Source organism: Stenella coeruleoalba (genome assembly GCF_951394435.1).
Source record: "Stenella coeruleoalba genome assembly, chromosome: 9".
Taxonomy (NCBI): Eukaryota; Metazoa; Chordata; class Mammalia; order Artiodactyla; family Delphinidae; genus Stenella; species Stenella coeruleoalba.
In genome coordinates this window covers 58021432-58044451 of record NC_137155.1, presented here as the reverse complement: position 1 = coordinate 58044451, position 23020 = coordinate 58021432, and the positions used below count along the sequence as shown (strand labels likewise).

Below are 23020 nucleotides of genomic sequence, written 5' to 3'. Positions count from 1 at the left end.
GTGGCACACATATACAATGGAATATTACTCAGCCATAAAAAGAAATGAAATTGAGTTATTTGTAGTGAGGTGGATGGACCTAGAGTCTGTTATACAGAGTGAGGTAAGTCAGAAAGAGAAAAACAAATATCGTATGCTAACACATATATATGGAATCTAAAAAAAAAAAAAAAAAGAGGAATTGGTTCTGAAGAACCTAGGGGCAGGACAGGAATAAAGATGTTGACGTAGAGAATGGACTTGAGGACACGGGGAGGGAGAAGGGTAAGCTTGGACGGAGTGAGAGAGTGGCATGGACATGTATACACTACCAAATGTAAAACAGATAGCTAGTGGGAAGCAGCTGCATAGCACAGGGAGATGAGCTCAGTGCTTTGTGACCTCCTAGATGGGTGGGATAGGGAGGATGAGAGGGAGACGCAAGAGGGAGGAAATATGGGGATATATGTATATGTATAGCTGATTCACTTTGTTATAAAGCAGCAACTAACAGATCATTGTAAAGCAATTATACTCTAATAAAGATGTTAAAAAGAAAACAGTACAGAAGTTCAAAAAAAAAAAAAAAAAAAAGAACTACCATATGATCCTGGAATTCCACAGCTGAGTATTTATTCAAAAGAATGGAAATCAAAATTTCAAAGAGATTTTAGCACTCCATGTTCACTGCAGCATTGTTAGCAATAGCCATGATGTGGAAACAACCTAAATGTCCATCGACAGATAAATGGATAAAGAAAATATGGTGTAACCATGCTTAAAAAAGGGAATTCTATAATATGCAATTTTTTTCAGAAAAAGCTAACAATTTTTGAGCATTTACTATGCTAAATGCTCACTTGCATTATTTCATTTAATCCTCATAAACACCTATATCGTTAATTATAATTATGTACCCATTTTTCAGGTGAGGAATTGCGGCCAAGAGCAGCTCAATAATCTGCCTAAGGTCTCAGGACAGGAAGTGGTGGAACCAGCACTCAAGCCCAACTCTTCTGATTACAGATAAGTTCTGCTTTTCTCTGAGGCCCACACACTCTTCACTACCTCACGATATTGTTTCCATTTGTCAAGATTTTTTTTTTTTTTTTTGCTGTACACGGGCCTCTCACTGCTGTGGCCTCTCCCGTTGCAGAGCACAGGCTCCAGACGCGCAGGCTCAGCGGCCATGGCTCACCGGCCCAGCTGCTCCACGGCATGTGGGATCTTCCCGGACCAGGGCACGAACCCGTGTCCCCTGCATCGGCAGGCGGACTCTCAACCACTGCGCCACCAGGGAAGCCCCATTTGTCAAGATTTAATTTCCTTGAAAGCAAATCTTTTCAAATCTAAAATATTTTCAAATCTTAAAAGTTTGACTTATTCTGAATTTTCTAGAAGAATCTATGAGAAGATTGCAAAAGTTGTTTCTCTTATCTGTATAGATTAAATATATCCCTGGTTCAAACCATATGGGATGAATTACTGTACCATCTTAAAAGTTATTGTTTTGAAAATCTTCACTAAATCAAGTCCATTTTATTATAATAATGCCTAAATTATGCAGAAGCTTACAAACTGTTTTCAAATCTCATTTTTTAAAAAGTCTTGCACTGAAGTACAAGGATATGCTTTGAGGAGAAAACTACTGGCTAGAAACTGTAAAGGACAATAGTAACACACTACGTTTGTATGGTATGCTACAGTTTCACAGTAATTCTTGTGATCTTTTTTTAACATGAGACAGGCAGGAAGAGTTACTATACAGCTGAGGCTCAGAGAGGTACAACCACTGGCCCAAGGTCACACCTTTAGCCCATGACCACAATCCAGGTTTTCTAGTGCTGTGTCCAGTGCTGTTTCCCTATGAGCCTCTGTTCCCCACAAAACATGGAAACACCTTCTCCTTCCCAAGGTTTTCTACATTGTCATTCTGGAGAAACAGAGGCAGGTTTAGATGTGTGGTTTCCTTACTGAAAAGGATCGTGTCTATCTCAATGTCGAACGACAGGGAAAAATAAGCAGGCACCAAACAATTTTCTCCTTAATAGCTCTCTCAAAATCTACCCAAGTGGGCTTCCCTGGTGGCACAGTGGTTGAGAGTCCGCCTGCCAATGCAGGGGACGCGGGTTCGTGCCCCGGTCCGGGAGGATCCCACATGCCGCGGAGCAGCTGGGCCCGTGAGCCATGGCCGCTGAGCCTGCGCGTCCGGAGCCCGTGCTCCGCAACGGGAGAGGCCACAACAGTGAGAGGCCCGCGTACAGCAAAAAAAAAAATCTACCCAAGTTAGAGTAGGCCAAAGAGAGAGAAGGCATTTGTCCAGAAGAAACATTTGCCGTTGGGGAGCATTCCCTGGGATATCCAGGAATCCTCTTGGCTAGGTGAGTGGTAGATTTGGATAACCATTCTCTTCCAGAACCAGGCTATGGGCCACCTAGTGCAACCTTGGAGCCATGCTGGCTGAGATCAGATCCCACCTCTCCCACTTGCTAGCTGTGGTCCTTCGAGCAAGTTATATAACCCCTCTGTGCCTGTTTCCTTTGGCAGCAAAATGAGGACAACCACCATCTACCTTGCAGGACAATTTAGGGGCTTCCATGAGTTAAATGTAAAAAGTACTTAGGACAAGACTTGGCAATGTGCCTGATGAGAGCCATTATTTTTATTATCTTAATGAATGAGCCTCTCGATTTCTTTACCTAGCAAGTGGGAATAATGACAAACCTGTAACAAGAATCAAATTATATTAAGCCTTTGAAAGTTCCTTATAAATCATAAAATGCTCTGTGCATCTAGAGAATAACTGCTGTTGTGCTGAAGAGAAAGCTGCGATGTCTGAATTATACCTGCCTTCCTATTGCAAGGAATTTACCCTTTCTCCTCAAACTGAGAAAGAAAGTGATTTATATTATGATCCCTAGCCTAACCCCATTGGTAGCTTGTTAGGCAGGAATCAAATGGTTGAAGTTAGTGTCTAGCAAGGCGGCGTGTTTACCCAAGGCCTGGTGAGTCTCCATGTCTCAGGGGAGGCTCATGGAGATTTTGCTCACTGGGATGGGAGGCCTGGCCCAGCTGCGTGTGGCTGTGTCTGTGTATAGATCTAGAATCCGAGAGTCCTACCGGTCCTGCAGGATTACCAGGGCAAAGTCACAGGCCGCCTGGAGCCCTGAAAAGTGGGACAACTGCTAACTGTGGGTGGCTACTCAGGGGAGCCTAGAGTCCTTTCACCAGTCCTGAAATCAGAGTTGCATCTGACAGAGAAGAAGATGTGTTGATGCAGGGTCAAAAAACAGAATGAAATGAATTTTTTCAGAGTTTGAGATGACATGTGATTTCTGACAAGATCGGTAGGAATGCAGTTGATACAAATGAAGGAAACATAAAAAAATATCTCCTCCTTTTCCTACAGCATCATGCTCTCACCCAGCGGCATACACACAGACTCCAAGCTCTAATGTCTTTAGGAAGACACGGATGCCAAGTGGGGACAGCTGTTCCCCACGCCCTTTCCTGGTTCACTGTGGATGCTCCATCCTGAATGCCTGCTGGCGTCCCCCAGTGCAGTTCTACCCAGTTTTCCAAGTACAGTTTCAATACCATCTCCTTTACTAGGCTGCCTCTCAGTCTTCACCTAGAACTAACTGCTTCCTACCGTGTCCTCATAAAACTTTCATTTGGACCCCTTTCATGCAGAGCTATCAAAGTTTGCCTAGTTTCATAATGAGTTGTGCAAACTGTCTCTGCCTTTTGCTTATAAGGGACTGCCTCTTGTCATCTCTGTGTCAGGGTGACACCTACACTGCACGCTGCTCAAAAGAGTCACTCAATAAATATTCATCAAGTGAATAAATAAATATTTGTTGACAATAATTAACTTGAACTGAGAACTTCATGGCCTCCAAGAAAGGCTCCGAATTTGTTAAATGAAGCACTGCTCTTTTTTCCCCCTCTTATGCTTAAGGTTGTTTCATAACATCTCCTGCCAGGAACTGCTCCCATTATTAAATTAAGTGCCAGGGGAGCGGCAGCACCTTCTGTGACTAAGTACTGAGTGAAACTGTGATGAAGCGAAGCCCCCATTTGCTCCTAATTTCAGAGGTGACAACTGTCGACTTTATTTTTGTGCTCCTTCTGTCACAGCCAGTGTGATTCCAATGGTGGATTTTGGAATTGTGTTTTCTGCTTTCCTCCTTCTACTCACCCCCTCGACCTGAGCCACTCTGAATACACATACCCAGAGAGGAATTTCAGGCGCACTAATGAGAAAGCAGAGTCCACATTTCCTATTTGGAACCTGGGACTGTGCTAAAACTGGATTTTGTGCTCCTAACCTGTACTCACTCATTAGTTGTACGGATGAGAGTTCTCTGCACAGAGAACTGAGGGACAGGTGGACAGGGAGTTTCGAAGTAGGATCGTTTTATTGTATTTTTCCTCTACAATTTGAGATTAACTTTGTCATGTAAACGATTAACGGGAGTTCTTCAGATGTTCTTCTGAATTGCTTTTCCCTCTCAGGGATATCGTTAAGCATCCCCTACACTGGTTCCCCTGTGGAGGCTTTCCACGGGTAAAATTCCAAGTACAGTTCTCAAGTACATGGAATCATTCTTATGGATGATGTCAATAAAGACTTCCAAGGATTCCAGCATTCTTTCCTCAACTCTCTGAACTTCAGGCTGAGGCTTCAAGAATGGTACCCCCAGGAGATCCCCTAAAGGTTATTGCCCACAATGCCCACTCCCAAGCTTTAGACTTTATAGCGACTTAGATAGCATAAACCTTGGTTTAAAGAATAAAAATATAAATGAACTACTGAACTGATGGATGAATAAATGAAATAACACATTCTTAGAAATAACACTTAGCTCTTCATGGTCACTGGATCCTAAATATCCTGATGGGGACTTATATATTTTTTACCCTAAATGAAAATCATAAAATGTCTTAGCTGAAAGAGACCTTAGTGATAGACTACATACTATTTTTAAAAGTCATGGCCTCACTAATGAACTTATCTATGAAACAGAAACAGACTCATAGACATAGAGAACAAATTTGTGGCTGCCAAAGGGAAGGGGGGTTAGAGGAGGGATGGACTGGGAATTTGGGGTTAGTAGATGCAAACTATTATATGTAGAATGGATAAACAACAATGTCCTACTGTATAGCACAGGAAACTACATTCAATATTCTGTGATAAACCATAATGGAAAAGAATATGAAAAATAATATATATATATATCTGAATCACTTTGCTGTACAGTAGAAATTAACATGACATTGTAAATCAACTATACTTCAATAAAATAAAGTTTTTTAAAAAAGTCAAGGCTTGATTTGTTCAAATGAAATTAAGAAAAAACTGCTTCTCTGGTTGAAGTGTAGGTAGGGGCCTGGAACCTGCCAGCTCTAAGAAATTACATAGCTTGTTCAACATCATACAGATCTCAGAGGTACAGCCACGACTCCTGAGGTCCTGGCTTGGTTTTTCCTGCTGCATGCTACAGCCTTTTACTGGTGAAGGGTTGTTTCTGGGTACTTACTGGGTAAAAGGACATCTCTCTGACATTAAAATAAATGAGCCATAGACTGCAGGAAGTTTTGAACTGGACTTCCAGGTAGTCACATAGTTGAAGGTAGGTCCTCCTTACAGAAGTATTCCAGCTAATAAGTGAAGAAGGAATGATAGAAATAGACTTCACCATTTTGCAATCCCCGAAGATGTAATGGATCTAGGTGAGGATTGTCAATGACTGCCAGCACCCCAAAGAGAGACGAGCAGATTTTGGTGCCTCCTGACAGAAGTATCCCTCATTGCCTATGAAGTACTCGTGCCAAAAAATTGAACTCGATGTTAAATGAAGTCTAGAAAGCCCGAATTACCAACTTATGAGAAATACAAGAAACAAAGGAACTAGTTAAACTGACACCATGAAAATGGAATCAACAATATTCACTTTGTACAAAACTCTACAAACTCTTCAACAAATAAATTTCAAGGCAAAACAAAAAAAAGGGGGGGGAACAGATCTGTGATTTAAAAGCGTGTAAGAAGACATGTCAACCAATTTTAACGTACAGACCTTATTTCAGTCCCGATTAAAATAAAGGGCACTTAATCTGGGAAAGCACCAAATGGCAGAGGTATACCCGTACTCCTGGGGTACTCCTGGCTGCAGCAACAGCCCAGCCCACATCACAGAGTTCAAGGAAGCAAGGCGGAGCTGGGCCACCTGATCAAGGACAGGGAGACCAAATCCCTGGAGGAAATTCCTCTCTTCTCCTTTCCCATCAAGGAATCTGAAATCACTGACTTTCTCCTGGGGATGTGCCTCAAGGATAAGGTTTTGAAGATTATGTCCATGCAAAAGCAGACCTACACTAGCCAGTGGACCAGGTTCTGTTGCCATCTGGGACTACTACGGCCATGTCGGTCTGAGTATTAAGTGCTCCAAGGAGGTTGCCGGGGCCATCCTAGGGGCCATCATCAAGCTCTCCATTGTCCCCGTGCGGCAATGCTACTGGGAGAAGAAGACAGGCAGGTCCCACACTGTCCCTGCAAGGCACCAGCCTCCATGCTGAGTGCCTCTTCCCACCCCCAGAGGCACTGGCATCATCTTGGCCTCTGCACTCAAGAAGTTGCTGCTGATGGCCAGTATGGATGACTGTCACACTTCGGCCAGGGGCTGCACTGCCAACCTGGGCAACTATGATGCCATCTCCAAGCCTTACAGCTCTCTCACCCTGACCTCTGAAAAGAGACCGTGTTCACCAAGTCTCCCTATCAGGAATCCAGAGACATCTCCTACAGACTCACACCAGAGTCTCCCTGTAGAGAGCCCAGGCTCCATCTATGGCCACCACTGTAGCAGTTTTATATAAGAAATATAAAGTGAATTAATTAATTTAAAAAAATAAAGGGCCAAAATCCTATGAAACAAACAAGGAAATTTGAAGGATATTTTAAAATATTAAGAAACTATGGGTAACTTCTTAGGTGAAAATATGGTATCATGGTTACTTTTCTTTAAAGAATACTTATCTTGCATACTTACATGCTGATATACTTATGGATAAAATGCTAGATATCTGGGACATGCTTCAAATAACCTTGGGAGAGGCTGAAAGTGGGTAGAGACATGGATGAAACATGACCAGTTGTGAGCTGATAATTGTTTAAGTTGGGTGGTAGGTTCATGCTGGGTCATTATCCTGATCTTTGTACTTACATAATATTTGAAATTTCTATAATTAAAATATTTAAGAAGTTTTGTTCACAATTATAACATAAGATAGTTTCGCTTAATTGTTTAAAAAAAATGCTGAAAGCCAGGAAGGGATTTCACATGAAGGTAAGAAGCTTTTGGAAATGCAGGTGTCCCTCATTATGACTGGAGCATGAGGAATCTCTCCGAAGTGACAACAAGAGTATCCAACCCTTTTCAATTGAAGCAAGACTAGACCAGGACAGCAAACCTGCTGGTGGTGAGCGTGGTATCTCACGAAAAAGGCATGGTCTCACTGACTTGGTCTTGGTCTCACCAAGTATATTATGAGTGACAGCAGCAGCCTAGCCTCTGTATGTTGTAACTAATCATAACAGGACATTATGAAATTATATATTTTGCAATGTAATTAAAAGATCTTTCCATAACTGCAAGATTAAATCCCAAATGGCTAGCACAAATGACTGCCATCTGAACAAGCTTTGAAATGGCCAGGGTATTCACCCTCAAGACAGCACTCCTGAAGCAGATCAGAACGCTCCAGGCTCGCAAGAAGCCTCCCCGGATTCTAAGTTGCCCCCAAAGGATGCAGTGGCTTGCACATTGGAAAGTTTATCTATGACTCTAAGCCACTCCAAGGCCATTTGTAAATTACTGCTGGGGTAATTTACAAATATTGAGATTTGCTGACCTGAAGAAATAAAGATTTCCACAAATGCCTAATGCAGTCAGGCAGTCACTCACTGGCAAGATCTTGTGTGAATGTCATGAAGTCAAATATGTCATCAAGTATGACAGTTTCCAAAAGGGACCCAAGGAAGGTAATGATCAGTAATCAAGGGGTCAAATCAAAGTACATGGAGGGATCCCAAAGCTTACCTCTAACTTTGTCCTTCAAAACCCCAAATCCAATGGAGCAATCACCCTTCATTCCGTTCACATCAAGTTGAAGTGATCTTTTATTCTAGGAGTAATGGCTTGATGATTTGACACCTATGAGTCATAAGCAGCCCTTGTAAAAAGCCCAGTGACAATGTGTTAGCTCACATTTAAGCCTCAGCTGTGTTTCCCACTCTGTTCCCAGTAGTCTCCAACTTCTTTGAATCTAGGGTGGGGTTCTGGGCCCCGGCTCAATGAGCGGACTCAGTTTCAGACCAAATATATTGCAGTGAACCTTAAAAATTCACACATTTGCAATGAGACTTTCTTCAAGGGGAAAATACATTTTTAGTTATTTGGCCAAAACAAGCAAAATGCTCAAAATGTTGAAATGGTGAGGCCGCCACTATTTCATTACTGCTTTGCTGAGGCAAAGAAGTGAAGATATTTTTCTTTGTGGTTCCAGGAAGCAGGCATACATTTATCAATCAGGACACTCTACAATGGATGTCTAATCAGATACGCTAGTCCTCTGGGTAATTCCAAATTCCTGCATAGAAACTTTGGCTTCTTTTCTTTAATGACTGTATTTGGAGAATGAACTAAAATGGTCAAAATTTTCAATACATCTTGGAGAAGGGTTAAGCACAAAAGTCCTGTTAAACAATAATGGGATTTGTGTGTGAAACATGACACTCTTTGAACACTTTTGAGAAAGTTACTCTCCTCTTTCCCTTCCAACTAATAACAATTCAACATTATTTAACATAATCCTACTGACAGGTAATTTCTGACACGAAATTTATTACTGACTTGCCCTTTGAGGGCATGTTTCACTATTAATGTTTCCTTTTAAAAGCTATAGCATACATTAGATTCTCCTACAGCGTTTCCCCATGTTTTCCTTGGAAACCCCTACTTTCTGTGGTATTTTACATTACCCGAACCTGTTTTAATTCTGGACGCACACACACACACGCACACACACACGCACACACCTCCTTTCCAGAAATATGTCCAGAAATATACTTAACGCTGAAACATTTTATTCTACAATTATTAGGCTTACCTAGAACTGAATAAACAACATTAGTAGAGCATAAATTTAAATTAGTTTCTCCTGTACCTAACTGGGTATGTGATTGACTGAGCTAGAGGGCTTGAATTCAACAGGACCATGCCAGGAAATGGGGGAGCTGCAGATTGCGGATGTTATCCATATAGGGCCAGTGAGACCTGCAAGCGTCTGCCCTCATTGGTGCTTTGAGTCTTTCACAATGCAGGACACATGAGACTGTACAGAACACATCTGTGATTCTGACTCATTCAGAGAGACGATTCTTTACCTGGTGAGTCAGCATGAAGCTAAGTATTTCCCTACCTGTGCTAACCATACAAGGGCATTGCTACCTGGAGGATTAGGTCATCTGCCCCAGAAGGAAATGCACACCATCTTTGGTTTTTCTGGAACAGCCTTACTGGCATCATGAGCTCATAGGCTGGAGCTGACCACGTGGTGTCCTTCCTTTGAAAAGGAGGCATCGTCTAAAGGGCTGGTTGGCTGGCAAAGCAGCAACGAGACAAGTGAAAGAAATATTCATTCATTCATTATTTATTTATTCATCTGTAATTTTAGGGAGGTCAGGTTTGTTGAGTTACAATTTACAGATGGTAAAATTCACCCTTTTTAATATTGCAGTTCTATGAAATTTGACAAATGCATAGGGTCATGTAACTACTACCACAACCAAGATATAGAAGAGTTCCATCGCCTCAAAAAATTCCCTCACCCCCTTTGTAATTAACCCCTTTCCCCACCCACCATATTTATTTTAAAATAATATTCAAATGATTTACAACAGAGACATGAAGTCACCTGCATGTTGTGACTTGTCCTTAATATAGTGGCAGGACTTACTGGCAGCGAGATTCAGAGACGCTCCGTACCACCAGAAGTCTGAGAACGTGCTGGGCGAGATCTATTGCCTCACATTTGCCCTAATGGATAACCTATTTCTGCAGAGAAACACATGCAGGAGTGATTCTACCAGGTAAATTCTTAGCTTCCTAACTCTTCCTCCAAGCTTAAGAAGAAGACTTGCATCTCCCACTGTTTCAGAAGACTAAGTTCCCTTCAGTCTCCCACCTCAACCAAATTCTAACTGGAAAAAGCTGGAGATAAACACACTCTCCCCTACCTTGGCCCTTGCCTCTCTCCCCATAGACTGACACACACAGGAAGCTCTCTCTCTCTTTTACACATACACACACACACACACACACACACACACACACACACGAAACAGAGGCAACACAAAAACTGCCAAGATGGTCTGTCCTCCAAGGTGGTCGTAAAATCTTGAAGGCCACAACGGGACCTTCTAGGCCCAGACCTGTGCGGAAGCCTGGGGTGAAAATCCTCTATCCCGAGAAGCTGGAACAGATCCGAGGGCCTTGCACATTAGGGAAGAGTTTTACATTCCTAGGTTACTGGGCCATTAGCAGCTCTACCATCCATTTTTCATTTGAAGGAACCTTTATAAAGGTTGAATTCTTATCTTTGGGAGGCCCGTAAATGCAGTTCTTGTGTTTTCATTTGGGTTTATTTAGCCTGGGGGATTTAGGTCCCCCTGTTTAGGTAGTAAATTTTCCCCTTTGTGTGCATGTATGTGGTTAATATACTTAAAAATCCATCAGGCAAGGATAACAAAAATGCAGCCGCCTTTACACAGCAGTTTTTGGCAAGAATATAGTCACTCAGGGTGGCTGTGTGGTGCTTATAATTGAATTGTGGTCACTAAGCCGAATGTTATCAAACTCTGGAAAAACCAAAGCCAGATACCTCTGAGCACGCCTTTCACCACCTTCCCTCTGGTCCCTTCCCTTGCTGCCAGCTCCCCCGTTCACCCAGCTGGCAGAGTGGGACACAGAAAGAAGCCCAAGATGAATAAACGGCAGACACTGCTACAGCCTTTAAACATGTACCAGAAAAGATGGACTCCAGCGCCTGAAAGGACAGAACTGAAGACCTGACGGCCTGAGTTGCAACGCTTGGGAGGCCAGTGAGGGAGAAGCTGCTCAAGAAAAGGAAAACGACAAAGGCCCTCGAAGACGCCCTTGGAGAGCTTCCAACTCTTGGTTGAGAACAACATTAAGCTTTGGCCCCTTGAATCAACATTATCTGACACTAGGGCACAGATTCCGGGCCCCCCCAAGGTCCCCCTCACAACGGTAACCTTGGGTGATTGATGGTCCATTAGCCGATTTTTCCTCCTGCCCGCTCTGACCCCACACGCTCATCTCTCTGCCACCTCCCTCCCCGGCACTGGTGGCAGAGCCCAGTCACCAGGCTGGGTTCAAAAGCTGTGGGCTCTGACCACAACGAGCATGAAACCTTCCCACTCAGCCACCGCTACTGCCGACTGCAGGAGACCCAGTGAAGACCACACACCCTAGTGTTTCCAACTCAACCAGGTGGCCTTGGTCCCTGACAGATCTGAAACAAAAGGAGAAAACCAGCTCATTGCACAGAGTCATGGCAGGAGGAAAGAAAAAATCCTTCCATACAACTCTCTCTAGCCTAAAGACAAAATCAAATCAAAATCAAAATCCACATAAGAGGATTATTCTACTTAAAAACTACCTTTTAAAACAAATAAATAAAAATAAAAACTACCTTTTTCATTAGGCAAAGGGATAGCTCAATATTTCCTATCCTTCCCAGGCACTGCACTCATTCAACAAATATTCTAAATGGGCACTCAAATGTAACGATGGTACCCAGGCTCTTTGGGTGCATAAGCCCATGCCATATGCCGTGTAAAGGATAGAAAAAGCACTTTGGACTCAACCACCATCCTAGAGCAAATTCTGCAAAAAATGTGCTCCCAGAGCTAAGGAGCCTAGGAGCAGGTGAGCTCAGGGCCTAGAAATTCATCAAGATGGAAACTATAGGCAGTCCAGCACAAATGGCTTCAAAGCAAAGGACAAACTGTCCCATAGACCTAGGACCTAAAAGAAAGCTATGTCTAAAATGTACGAGTCAGAAAAGCACACATTTCTCAAAAGGTAAACACACAACCTCCTACTCAAGAACTACTGTACTAATTCAAATTATCACTGCTTCCTGCTGATCATGGTTGCGTAACTACCTCAGGTCTAACTTTGTAGAAGGATGTATCTGCATGGCTATTTAAATTTATACCTCTGTGGGAGGGAGACGCAAGAGGGAGGAGATATGGGGATATATGTATATGTATAGCTGATTCACTTTGTTATACAGCAGAAACTAACATACCATTGTGAAGCAATTATACTCCAATAAAGATGTTAACAAAATAAATATCTAAAAATAAAGTTACGCCTCTGACATCTTGCTTTAAATGGTAAGCTCCAGGAGGAGTTATTTGACTTTCCTATTATAACCACAGAGATAGCATGATATACAAGTAGGTCACAGATTATGAATGAACACAGATGAATAATTACAACTGATCAATTTTTATGCAAATAATTAAAAAATCTTCTCTTTTAAATTAAGATAATTTAAGAAGAAATGTAGAGACCCTATTCTTCTCATAATTGAGCCAGGCAATACTTAAACTTACATATAACCAACCAGTCCCTATCATTAACCTTTATTGACCTAAAGATTACTCATGTATCAACACATGTCAACCATCAAGTTGCCCCATGCCCTCAGGAATTTCAGAGACCTGTTTTAAGAAAAGCAGTAATGACTTCTGAAGGAGTGAACAATGGAATCTGATTTTCTAAAACAGTTTTAGGGTCAATGATACGAGTCCTTACATCCTGGATTTTAACCTGCTCATGTACTGTGGGGAAGGAGGAAAGACAGGGGCCAGGGAGGCAGGGAGACTGGGATTGATATCAAATGACATCTTAGAGCAGCGCCCTTGCCAACCAAATTCTGCCTGGCTCTGACCATAGACTAGTTAGCAGCTTCAATTACATAGTATTTCCCCTTTAACATTTCCCTCCCCCCATTCATGTTTTAAAACATAATAAAACATAATTTCTTATGTTACTGCCAAAAGGGTCTTTCTGGCATTTTACTGCTAAAGTCCTATCCTTCCACCTACACTCCTCGACCTCCCCCACCCCTCCGCCACTAAAAAAAATCACAACTGAAAGAAAAGAGAAAAGAAAATGGAAAAGTATGAAACCTGTGAACACACATAAGGGGGAAAACACTCCTTGCCCTGCTTTCTCCTAAAGAGCGAGGAAAGACAACCAAAATGAAGGGCAAAAGGAGCCTGTGTGTGTGTGTGTGTGTGTGTGTGTGTGTGTGTGTGTGTGTGTGTGTGTGTGTGTGTGTGTAATCTGTATGGTACAAGAGGAAGCCATATAAGATCTCTCAGTGCCCTAATGTCATGCTTAATAAACAAAGCTCACAGTCAATGACATTACCCAGGAAATACCATGTCCCGTACTGTTCAGTGTTTGTTTCAAAGCGCTAAGTCTGGAGAAAAACAAAGGAAGCCAGAGGGAGGAAGAGAAATTCAGTTTAACTGTACTGCTGTGAGCTCTAAAAGCAAGCCAAATCCCAAGTCTGCCTCTTTTATTTTGTTAGGAGAAAATCTTTTCAAGTATGCACATGATAAAAAAAAAAAAAAATCTATGGGCACTGGTCTTCCTTTGGGTAAGTCAGTGGTCTTTATCATTTCGTTTTAACAAAGAAGAAAGCATAAAACCACTTCCCTTCCAATGCATCATACTTCCAGAGTTTGGTCCCATAACTAACACAGAGTTGTGTACTTCATTAAAACTCAGAGAGCCACCTGGTTTAAGGTTTTACAGATCCATTAGGCAGCAGCTGAAATATGGTACAATTTTCTCATATGGCAGGCAGTCTGTTATTATGGATTGGGTCCTCCTGGCAACGAATGTGCCAGATGAATTTACACTTTCCAGTCCCTGGAAGGCCTCACATGCCCCCAGCACATGTATGTACACACTGTTTTGCTCCCACTCAGAGGACATATTATGTATGTCTTTCTTTCTTTTTTCTTCTCTTCTCTTTCTTCTTTCTTCTCTTCTTCTCTTTCTTCTCCTTATTTCCTCTTACATTCAGTCATGTGGTCCCACTTTTTACACATTTCTGGAGTAGTTTTATCCTCCACCTCCAATACATATACATTTGGGGTATTTTTTGACCACCTTCACTCATGTGCTCCCCTCCCCTCCCCAACCCCTCCCCTCACCTCTGGCCACCACCAGTCCATTCTCTGTATCTATGGGTTAGTGTTTTAAGTCTACCCATGTTGTTACAAAAGGCAGGATTTCCTTCTTTGTTATGGCTGAATAATACTCCATGGTACAGTCGACTCTGAAACAACGTGGGAGTTGGGGGCATTGACCCTCTATGCAGTCGGAAATCTGCTACAACTTTTAGTTGGCCCTCCGTATCCATGGTTCCTTCATACCCAAGGTTCTGCATCCGTGGATTCAACCAAGTGTGGATCATGTAGTACAGTAGTATTTACTATCAAAAACAACCTGTGTATGAGTGGACCCATGCAGTTCAAACCCATGTTGTTCAGAACTCAACTGTGTATGTATATGTATATATATATATATACACACGCCACATCTTCTTTACCCATTCATCTGTTGATGGACAATTAGGTTGGCTCCATGTCTTGGCTCTTGTAAATAGTGTTGCAATGAATATGGGGGTACGTATATCTTTTCAAAGTTCACATTTTAAATACTAGTTAAAGGGTTGCCATTCACCTAGAATCTCTTTGAAATGAGTCCTGCAAAATAATCGGAAAATCACAACTTTTATATTTGCCTCCAAAGCCTAACTATAGTAACCACAATCTAGTTTCTCAAAGGGATCATTATATATGTCAGCAGATAAATCTCTTATTTATTTCTGACGACCTTATATGTATAACGTAAGATGGTATTCCTGAGACAATTAAAAAGAAAAGAGCATATACAGAGAAGGAAATGCCATGCTGCATCTAACAAAGATTGCAAAGGCTTAACAGGAGCCAGTTCTGATTAGGAACATTTTGTAATCAGGAAGCAGAGGGCAAGTGAATATGAGCCATTTCTGCTTGCTGAGGATTCTTTTCCGGGGTGAGTGGCTGTTCTCATACCAAAGCTGGGCAGGGACACCAAAGGTATCTGCCAGGAAAGCCATACAAAGGTGTGAGATTTCAGGGCTTCCCTGGTGGCGCGGTGGTTGAGAATCCACCTGCCAATGCAGGGGACATGGGTTCGATCCCTGGCCCGGGAAGGTCCCACATGCCGCGGAGCAACTAGGCCTGTGAGCCACAACTACTGAGCCTGCGCATCTGGAGCCTGTGCTCCGCAACGGGAGAGGCCGCGACAGTGAGAGGCCTGCGCACCGCAATGAAGAGTGGCCCCCGCTCGCCGCAACTAGAGAAAGCCCTTGCACAGAAATGAAGACCCAACACAGCCAAAAATAAATAAATAAATAATTTTTTTTGGTAAAAAATGTGTGTGATTTGAATCAAGAAGACATGGGAGTAACTCGTTGGGTGATTATTCACACTCTTAGCAGGGAAGCAATGAAATTAATATGTAAATATTTTTAAGTCATACGAGTATTTCTACCCGCAGGCATAGGATAATTTGAAGAACAGAATGTCAATGTCTCAAATTAAGCAGAACAATCCTGCTTCATGAGATAAATTATCTTTCAGTGGTATTACATGGACATTTTAATCTTATAAAACATAAACAGTGGTGCTTGCTATCAAAATATTGTCCCCAAATATTGTCATTTCCTCTGTCCTGAAGACAAGATTAAAGGACAAGCAAGGAGATGGCAGTAATGATTTTCAAATTGTATTCTAATCACAATTTTTTTAATCAACTTTATTGAGATATAAATTATGTATGATAAAATTTATCCATTTCATGTGGAAAGTCATTGAGTATTGGCAAGTGTCTACACCTGTGTCACCACCAACATAATCAAGACATAAGACAGTTTTGTCACCCCAAAATTTCTCTCATGTCCTTTTGCTGCCGGTCCCCTCTTGGGCCACCACTAACATGCTCTCTGTTCCTACAGGGCATTTTGCCTATTCTAGCATTTCGTGGAAACAGAATCATAACAAATGCATTCTTCTGTGTCTGTCATCTCTAATCTTGACTTGCCAAACCTACCATTTTGCTCAAAGTCCTGTGCCCCTCACTCCTGCATCTCATGGTCAGGAAATCAGCTTCAACTCTGATAACCAGACCAGGGATGGACAAGTGCCATTTTTGAGAAAGTCACTAGAATAGCAGGAAACAAGGAGTGGGAAGTTGCAAAGGTCAACTCCAGTTCATTTCCTTTTGGGGTATTAATTTTAGCACATTGTTTGGGTTTCCCCAAGAAGATATTTTTGGAAGAAGGGGATTCCAAGCATGAAGGCTAAACATAGAAAAGAAGACCCTTCCCATACTCTTTCCCACACACGCCTTAAAGTGTTAGGTCTTTGACCAAACAGATGCAAGATAAGTGCTTGATGATGACATCAGAGAGAGAAGAAAGAGATGGGTTTTCTCGCAATATCTAGAAGAATTTGGGAAAATACTAAAGTACAAAGCAATTGTGGATTACTTATTTCTGAACCTACTGATATTCTTCTCACCTAAAGTAGAATTTTCCTGGGTTTATAAATTAGAAGTTTTCACTTACCACCACTTAACACCAAACACGAATACTTTCTTCTTGTTAGGACCAAGCAAGGATATTTTTGGTTGTGTGAGACATACAGTTGTCTATGGACCTGATACGCTCTATATAAGCCATCCCAGTGTCAGAAGAATCCTAATTATCAAAATTATTAGGCTATTCTGTTTCCTGACGTCCTCTAAGACCTTCCTGTGTGACTCAACTTTTTCAAATAAGAAAAGGCATAAATTGTTCTGTGTCCTAAGTCTTTACGTAAACATCAGCTCCTGGGTTCTATTTGTCCTCAAGCTGCTGTCACATAATGATTGGAAGAGAAAATATTAATTCTTCCAGGGCTCTGGGGTATAATGCAAGCAATAAATCAACTTACATAATTTTTTTTGAAATAAAGCAAAAGGATAAATTAGTTAAAATTATTTAAGAGTAGTGTTTGTCATTAAGAACCTTTCTACTTCAACTGAAACAATTTTGATCCCAATGATAAGATTATTTTAATCTATGGTATTGTAACACATGAAAAAAACTAAGGCAAAAACAGGAGACAACTAAGATGATGTATACTGAGAAGAATTACAGAGAGGGCTGTGCTCATGACTATTTTATTATTTTATTACTTATTTAATATTTATTATTTTATCATTTAGTGAGAAATTATGTTGGATTCTTGCCCTAGAAAGAGCAATACTTCCTTCATCAGACAGATTATCTGACCAATAAGACAGTTAATCAAACCACTAAAGAGAAGGTTAATCAAACCACTAAAATAGAACGAATATTCAAACGAAAAAAGTTTTAATTCTTCTGAATAGTAAGTCAACATCAGGCACTACTTAGTAGGCAGTCTTGTCTTACATTATCTAGTTCTATAAGGGAAAAAAGGGTTTATAAGCTCTGTTAACCATATATTCAAAAGATCAATGGCCATTAAAATGATCCTTTCACTGACATTTCTCAAGGTCAATCTCTCACCCATGTGAGCCTCTGATGGCAGAAAATAAACCCAGATCTCACCATAAACATAGATTCTTTCCAATATCCAAAGCCAATGTAAAGGAGAAATAGAATTTGTCATACTTCTTTGGTATCAAGGGTGTGTGTAGAGGCAGTGGGTTCCAGGGAAAAGAGCACCAAAATAAAAATTTTATAACTCGGGCTTCCCTGGTGGCGCAGTGGTTAAGAGTCCGCCTGCCGATACAGGGGACACAGGTTTGTGCCCAGGTCTGGGAAGATCCCACATGCCGCGCAGCAGCTAGGCCCGTGAGCCATGGCCGCTGGGCCTGCGCGTCCGGAGCCTGTGCTCCGCAACGGGAGAGGCCACAACAGTGAGAGGCCCGCGTACCACAAAAAAAAAAATTTATAACTCGTCTTTGATTCCCTGCTTCCTGTAGTAGGGACCTTGAATAAGTCATGGCCCTTCTAGTCTCCTTTGGTTCTTTATTTGTTTAAAAAAAAAATGTAGTTGGAAATTGTCCCACATTCCTGCTCTACCTGGAGTGAGATTACAAAAAGATGCATGTGATCTGGTTTGAAAACTTTTTAAGCGTCACACAAATGCAGAGGATTACCACTCTTTTATGCATACCATCTCTCTAAATACTGTATGCTCTACATATTCCTATGTCAGCACTACCCTTAAATTTGTGAAACAATCCAGCTCTGGCCACAGATCTCCTGAGGACACATTCCTTCTTACATCAACAATGCACATTTACAAATTACCTAAAGACCCCCTAAATCTACAGCAAGATCTTCCACACTCTGTTTTCTAAACTGAAAGCACAACTGGCTGTAACTTACCAGCTAACTCACTGACTAACCAACTAACTAAAACATAGGGGCAGAAAGCAGCATGTTCAGTAAGCTTACCAGGTTTAAACCTGGAATGGAAAAAAAAAAATCTAAATTCAAAATATGGGCAGAAAAGGGCCCAGACAAATCAGTTATTATTCCTCAAAAAATCACACTCCTTGGAAGATCTACAAGCTAAATACAAACTCCCACAGCAGGATGTCACACACATTCAGATTGTAGTCACTGTTCAGTGGTGGCCACAGGCAACAAAGACCTTCTTTGAGACAACTTCCCCCTGGTTGGGGAGCCCCAGTTCTGAACAGTCTACTCAGCCTCTCCTCCCTGTTTTGCCATCTGGTTGAGATAGAAAGGTTACAGGGATAGTGATAAGGGAGCCGGTACTACATGGAACAAGGATTCAGATCAGTGACTGCCCAATTCCTCTTTCAATGTGATCAGAAGACCTCAACAGATAGGCTGTGATCAAAACAAAACATTTGGGGTCGTACTGGCTAAGTTCTTAAAGGCTGTGGACAAGTCGTTCTTCATGCTTTTTAGAGTTCACCTAATCGCACATAAAGGTTTCTGTCATTGAATCTTCATCTGGTAGCCATGGAATCCAGTGAATTTATGAATTTCGGGGTAGTATGCAGTTGTTGACCCTAAGATGCTCACATTCAAAAAGCAGTCAGTCGGTCGATCTTTTCAGTGATTATCATGGGTGCCTGAAAGGGGAGAACCTTGTCTTGTCAGGGTAGGATTGTGGAAATCAACTAACTTAAAATCAAATTAGAAATTAAACGTATCTTTGATTTTTCAATCTTGAGGGGGAGGAATAATTATAGATTCACAAAAGGTTGCATAAAATTGCACAGGGAGGTCCTTCGTACTCTTCACTCAGTTTCCTCCAAAGGTAACATCTTTCATAGTTATAATGCAACGTCAAATCAAGAAACTGACACTGATACAATCCACAGAGTTTATTTCACCAGTTTTATAGGCACTCATTGTGTGTATGTGTTTAGTTCTCTAAAATTTAACATATATGTAGATTTGTGTGGTCACCACCACAATCAAGATACAGACTATTCCATCACCAGAAGGATTACTCACAACACCTCTTTATAGCTACTTCCAGCCCCTCCACCAACCCTAACTCTTAGCAACTACTAGTCGGCTCTCCATCTCTATAATTCTGTCATATCAAGAATGTTACATTAATGGAAACATATAGTATGTAATTTTTTGAGGTTAGCTTTTTCCATTAACTGTAATTCCCCTGAGATCCACCTAAGTTATTGCATGTGTCAATAGTTTGTTACTTTTTATTGCTGAGTAATATTCCATGGTATGGATGTACCAGTGTTTGGTTAACCATTCCTCCACTGAAGGACATTTGGAAACACGTTCTTATTTTAAAATTGTCCAAATTTGTGAATTCTGAAACAGATCAGATTAGTTGTATAAAGAGAAAAGATCTGTCCTGACTGGATAAAAATATGCTATAGAATAATCTATTCACAAATCGATTACACATGAATATTATACATTCACTTTATGGCTTTTACCTTTTGGTGACCATAAGAAGTTCTCAATAATGTGTCCCAATTTTATGGTGCTTAAAAAAGCCTCTAGCAAAAACTTTCTGCCCAAACATACCTTTTTTGTCCTATATTTTTACAGTAATGCTTCAATGGCCTCTACAGCAAACAGAATTTTAAGAGATATCTATTTTTTCCAGACCGAAGAATTGAATTAAAAATCTCCAAGATTTCTGAGTGGCTTTGATCTGTCTTGCTTAACTTTTCAGCCATTTCATGTACAGAAATATTCCCAATGCAACTAGAAGTTCCAAGTGTAGAGCTCTCTTTCCTATTCTGTCACTTAAAGCTATTAAGACCCCATCCATAATTGAAGCAAACACATGATGAGCACTTTCCATGGGCCCAGTGCTCGTGGGCTGCCTCCTCTATACATTACAAATACCCTTTCAAATGGTCTCTATTATTATTTCCATTTCACAGATGAGAAAACTGAGGCTCAGAGGGATTGAGGTACATTTCTCCCAGTCACACATTTAGCAAATGGAGTTCTCAGGTTTCAAACCCAGGGGTCTAGTGCTAGCACCTGTGTCTTTAATGATCCCCACTACTTTCCCACCTTCAAAGACTGCATCCCTGCTTGTCCAGTTTGCCTAATACCCTTTTCATTTCCCCACTCCTCCTATATTTGTTTCACATAGTTCCTACTTTTGTGTTTTTCTATTGTCGTTATCCTCTATGTCTCTAGAACAATTCCTATTTTACCCCACCCTCCATACACTAAAATAGACAGTGTCTACTAAAGTTTATTACGTAGAACCAGGCATCACCTCCCCTCCCTCCCAACAATAGGGATAAAAGAAGGTCTAAGGATCCCCCAAGATGAAGACCAACATGGCGATTATTTGAAGGGAGATAATCCATTCTTGGGAATGTTACATGTTCCTTTCCTTTGCTCGTTTGATTCTCTCATTTTGGTTGTATATACCCAACCAGAAGGCAGACGCAGAAAAAGGAAAGAACGTGAAACTCATGTTGGTTGAAATGACCCTTTACCGAAGCTCTAGCAGGGTGGGGTGGGATAGGGGAGGCAAAGAGGCTGTTATAACTCTTAGCTGAAATGTGTTAACTTGGGTTGAGCTGTTTATTTACCTGTGTGGTTTCTGAGTCCCACAACTCCTCTAGAGGAGAACACATACTTAAACACCCTGGAATATGTACTGCAAGTATTTTTTGGATAACTCCCGTTCCTGTCCCTCACACCTCTGGCTCTTCTACAACAGGGACGGTGTCAGTGGCACAATTCTTTCACATTTTACCCAGTATTTGTAGTAGAATAGGAATAATCTGAAAAATTTGCCTTTGCCTCACACCAAATCTTAAAGCAAACAAAATCTTCGGACGACTGTCTAGCCTGCAAACTGTTTCTCTCACATAAATTGTGTACTAGCTAACTCCTTCGCTTCTCTATCTCCCTCCTACCATCCTTGCTTCTCATGTCATTAAATTAAACCACCACAGGCATTTGCCTGCTACAGTGAGTTTTATCACAAAAGGGATTCTCGGGAAAACCACGCTAAAAAACTGGACGTATATGAAATTACTCATAAGGCCCGCTGTCTGACCTTCACGCAGCTGCTCTGATTAATGTTAAGCCTTGTGCCTAGTGCTTGGCTGGGCACGCCGAGGAAATGGACAGAGAGTGTCTGCACTGCTCCTCTACCCCTGTTCAGCAACTCCTGGATGCAAACAGCATTTTCTTTCCAAACCACCAAGGCACATTAGGGAACTCAGGGAGAGGTGGGTGTTAAGGAAGGGAGGATACAAGGCAGGTCTAGGGATCCAGGGATATAAAGGCCGGGGTATGGAACTGGAAGTGGGGAGAGAGGATTGGGAAGAGGCAGGAGTCACTACAGTGTGCTACGTACCTACAGCCCTCCCTAAGCCTCCACCCCCACACACCAACTCCTACCAGACACACCTCGCTCCCCACCCTCTCAACATGGATGGCTCCTTTTAATAATTCCATTCATCCCCCTTGAACTTCACGACAAGCAGAAATCAAATCACAGACGGCATTTCTATCGAGGCAGGCACATCACAAAAGGATGGACAATAGGTATCTTAAAGATCATCACGGAACAATTCTCACAACCAGGCATTGACTAAATATTCCTGACCTGTTAGACAGCTTACAAGGACAATACGATGATCAAAGAATGAAGTCTTAGCTAAAACAATCGACAAAAACGGGCTTGCCCTGGAACTTTAAGAACCAAAGTTCCCTATTTGTAAGATAGAAATCGATTTTATAATTTTACTAATTGGCAATAGTACAGAGCTGGGGACATCTGTCATTATACACTTAGGGACTCATCACTGACAGAGGCTGTGCTGTGAAATGGGGTATCAACTTTGGCTAGATGAAGTATCTGTGAAAGACCTTCTCACACACCCCCCCCCCAAGTACAGTCTCATGTTAATAACAGACCAAAATGCTTGCAAATATCATCTTCTAAAATTATTTTTATATTTCCAGACATTCTCATGGATTCAGTTTTAATAAGCAGGAAAGAAAAAAACCCCAAGAAAACATAGTTACGGGCTTATTTTCACATCTTTTATAATTAATATTATTTGAGGAAGAAAATTCCAGATACAATCTGAGCTAATACACCATATTTGTTACAATCCTTCCCTCTCTCTCTCTTCTTTCCTGTATATACTTCAAATGAACTAAAATGAAACTTTCAGACAGAAACTTAAGCTATAGTAATTAGTTGAAAGCTGAAGCTTCGATCACCTCCTACAGATCAAACTGCCAACACAATTTGAAGAAAAGGGAATGTTTCTAATCTCTTGTAATTTAATGTACAGAAAACAACCATCTTTATCTTACAGAAAATTCTCTTCGAAAT

General features: G+C 41.4%; 1 protein-coding gene and 1 pseudogene across 7 annotated transcripts in view; one reads left to right on the top strand and one right to left on the bottom strand.

Annotated features, from left to right (window-relative positions):
* CREB5 (cAMP responsive element binding protein 5) overlaps positions 1-23020 on the bottom strand; it is a 431741-nt gene that overhangs the window by 194926 nt on the left and 213795 nt on the right. The window lies entirely within an intron of this gene.
* On the top strand, positions 6102-7059 carry LOC307191475 (small ribosomal subunit protein uS5-like; annotated as a pseudogene). Its single transcript has one exon. The product of its transcript is annotated as a small ribosomal subunit protein uS5-like (transcript).